The 3,183-nt window shown below is 36.7% G+C and overlaps 1 long non-coding RNA gene across 3 annotated transcripts; it reads right to left on the bottom strand.

Moving 5' to 3' along the window:
* LOC139810320 (uncharacterized) lies at positions 1-2,601 on the bottom strand. 3 transcript variants are annotated; one of them, XR_011731289.1, is made up of 4 exons: positions 2,210-2,601; positions 1,009-1,455; positions 360-474; positions 1-290 (listed from the first exon to the last, which is right to left on the bottom strand). It is a non-coding gene; the product is annotated as an uncharacterized lncRNA (long non-coding RNA). The 3 variants fall into 3 exon arrangements; XR_011731290.1 differs by lacking the exon at positions 2,210-2,601 and having other exon boundaries at positions 1,009-1,234; positions 1,320-2,185; XR_011731288.1 differs by lacking the exon at positions 2,210-2,601 and having other exon boundaries at positions 1,009-2,174.
* Between the last annotated feature and the right edge of the window lie 582 nt (positions 2,602-3,183).

Here is a 3,183-nt window from a genome sequence, read left to right as displayed (position 1 = left end):
AAAAAAAATAAAAATATTACTTCTAATGCATAAAGCGCAATACTAAATTCGTCAATTTTTTTTAATGACATTATAAGCTACTATGATGAATCATCTGAGTCTTCGACATAAGGAACTAGTTTTTTATTATTAATATCGGGAAGGTGCTCGTTACTGTCATCTTCCACATCAGTTAAAAAAAGCTTCACTTTGTTCACCACTTTCATTCAAAATAGAGGTTTCTTCTGTTTCAGACATATGTTCATGAAGATCTGGGTTTCTTTCATTCTGTTAATTGCTTTGCTTCCCATCTGTCAAGAATAAAAAGAAATTAGAATTAACATAAACAAAAAACGAGATTAATACAGTAAGTTACTTACGTTTTAGCTCGGCCAATTGACTGACGAAGAAACTCTTTGATACCTGTAATAACATCTTTCTCAGTAGCATCAGGTGCAACCATTGTATCTATATGTTTAGTATGCTTAGTTGCACCTACACAAATAAGAATAAACATAATCAAAAAAGAAAAAACGATGAGCTATTACTATCTTAAAAGTTTGCCTTACAAAACATACAGCTGTATACATAAGATTTGGTAATCTAAGACGTGAGCAGTAAGCTATTGGCCAACCACAGTCAATTATTCTTGAATTGTAAAAAATCCCATTAGTCAACAGCTTATTGCTTACGTCTTAGTCTTACTGCATACTGTTGTGGCTATTGTAGACGAGCCATTAAGTTTAGGTTATGTTAGGTTAGCTTTTGTCAACAGACTAATAAACGATAAGATTTTAATATTTACGATATATTGATAACTATAGTAAAGAATTTTGTTTCATTACGGCTATATTTTTTGATATTAGACTTTCATGATATAGTAAAATGCTTAATCTGATGTCACGTTTTTTATAGGCGAAACGTCGGAATTAAATTCATGAAGGACGCGGCAGCATCTTGGAAGCCAGATCAGGCTGTAGTTTTTTATACCACAATTTATCATTTTGTAAATTACGCAGTAATACTTACATCAATTGTAATATTGTAAGTCGATGATATAGGGAGTCAGATGCACGAATATTGCCGACGTGACCGTTGAAACGTGACTAGCGAAAACACAGCACATGGACACATATGGAGGAGTCAACGGTCGCCCCTAGTCGCCCGTCATGCGCATGTGTGATTACGTCACAGCTCTAAAGCGTCGTCTACAATGGCCAGGGGTGCGTTCCGAGTTACGCATGAAGCGCGTAGACTGCACAGAAAGTCGTTCCGATTTAAGCCAATGCGCGCATTGGGAGCGCTTTGGTAGCGCAGAGAATTCCCTAGATTGTACTAACCGTACTGAATTCTTAGCACTCCTCCCAGTGCATTGAGTGCTTCTATTCGACTTGAGGCAGTTGATGCGTCTGATGCGTTTATGCAGTCTATGCGCTTCTTGCGTAATTCGGAATGAACAACGGACCGTATTGACCTCTGACAAGAGGCAAGAATTTTGTGATGATATTAGCCGACTGACACTTTTTTTAAATTAGGTGTGAAATCGATTGTATTTTGTTTGTAGATTATTGTAGTGCATTTATTTTCGTTTGTTAGTTCATAATTAATTTTTAACCCTCAGGGTACGATCTATAAAAAAGTTACGTTCCGTACGGACATGGGTTAGCCTAACCCGGCGACTTTGATTGACTGTATATCGGGCTGTAATTTATCAATTGAAACAAATTTTTTTTTCTTTGGATCGGAAATTTTCTCAAAAATACAATGGCGTTGGTAGATTTATTACCTTATTTGTTTAAACAAAGATACATTTGAAAATGTAAACCATTCTCAAAAAATTTTCATAAAAATTCATTTTTTCTTTTAAATTGCATAACTTTATGAAAAAAAAAGATATCGACATTTTTTAAGTCGCGTTTGAAAGCTAAAAAGTTGTTCTTTGAAATGGCTGAATTCGTTTTTTGATCCATTCCAAAAAGTATATTTTTTTTGAACTATGAAAATACCCGTTTTTTTGCGATAGCGATATAACGTTACTTGCTTGATTTATCGTAATAACGCAAAAAAAATATCTTAAAGTAAAAATAGTTCTTTTGGATGTTGTTGATTAGTATAATATAAATAAATAACAAAAATTGCATGCACGGATACGTTATGCTGGTATGCTACAGAGCATCATTTTGAGGTTAGAATGCACAAAAGTATATAAAAAATAGTAAATTATACATACCAGAATACTCTACTGCAGCAAATACTCGAAAAACACAAATTTTTTTTGTTTGAAAAACACGGATTTTGTAACGTTCCGTACCAGCTGGGTGTAGACTACCCGAGTTCAATTTTCAAATTCGTTTATCTTGAGCACCAAGCGTAGACTGACGCTGCCCCTTGGCGCTTACATACACGAAAAAAGGTATTCACCGTATGAGATCATGCAAGGCGGACCATGAAACGCGCTGCGCCTTGCCACTACGCTGGGCCGTGTCCCCCACTCTCTTCCGTCGTGCGCCCATGTCAAAACACGCTGCCGCGCAGCAACGTCTATCCTCGTACTAAGCACGGTATTTTTCCGTGCATCGCACCGGCTTTCGCGTTGCGAACGTAGCACGTCGTATCGTGCAGCGCGAGCAGCGTGTTTTGACATGGGCGCACGACGGAAGAGAGTGGGGGACACGGCCCAGGGCCCAGCGTAGTGGCAGGGCGCAGCGCGTTTCATGGTCCGCCTTGAATGATCTCATACGGTGAATACCTTTTTCCGTGTAGTAGCTACCTCAAAGATTTTTCCCCCCCCCCGGTACGGACCCCCACCATTCACTTCCTTTAAAATGGCGCTACTTTCAAAATTCGGCTCGGGTTACGCTAACCCAGATCGTACCCTGAGGGTTAATTAAAATTGCGGCTAACATCATATGATACATCAACATATTATAAAATAAAAAAAGTTTGTTTGTAATTAATTGTATTTTGTTTGTAGAGTTTTGTAGTCTCTTTAAATTGTTTATAAATAATAAATACATTTATTGAACTATATATGTAGCATAGAGCAACAGCTATCGTTAATTGATTGTCGGATAGCTACACAGTTCGACAAATGTATTTATTAATTATAAACAATTTAAAGAGACTACAAAACTTTTTAACTTTACTACAAAGCTCTACAAACAAAATACAATTAACTACAAGCGAGCTTTTTTTATTTTATAA

Source organism: Temnothorax longispinosus, chromosome 3 (genome assembly GCF_030848805.1).
Source record: "Temnothorax longispinosus isolate EJ_2023e chromosome 3, Tlon_JGU_v1, whole genome shotgun sequence".
NCBI lineage: Eukaryota > Metazoa > Arthropoda > Insecta > Hymenoptera > Formicidae > Temnothorax > Temnothorax longispinosus.
The sequence above is the reverse complement of the archived record's forward strand: the minus strand, read 5'-3'. Positions and strand labels throughout refer to the sequence as shown.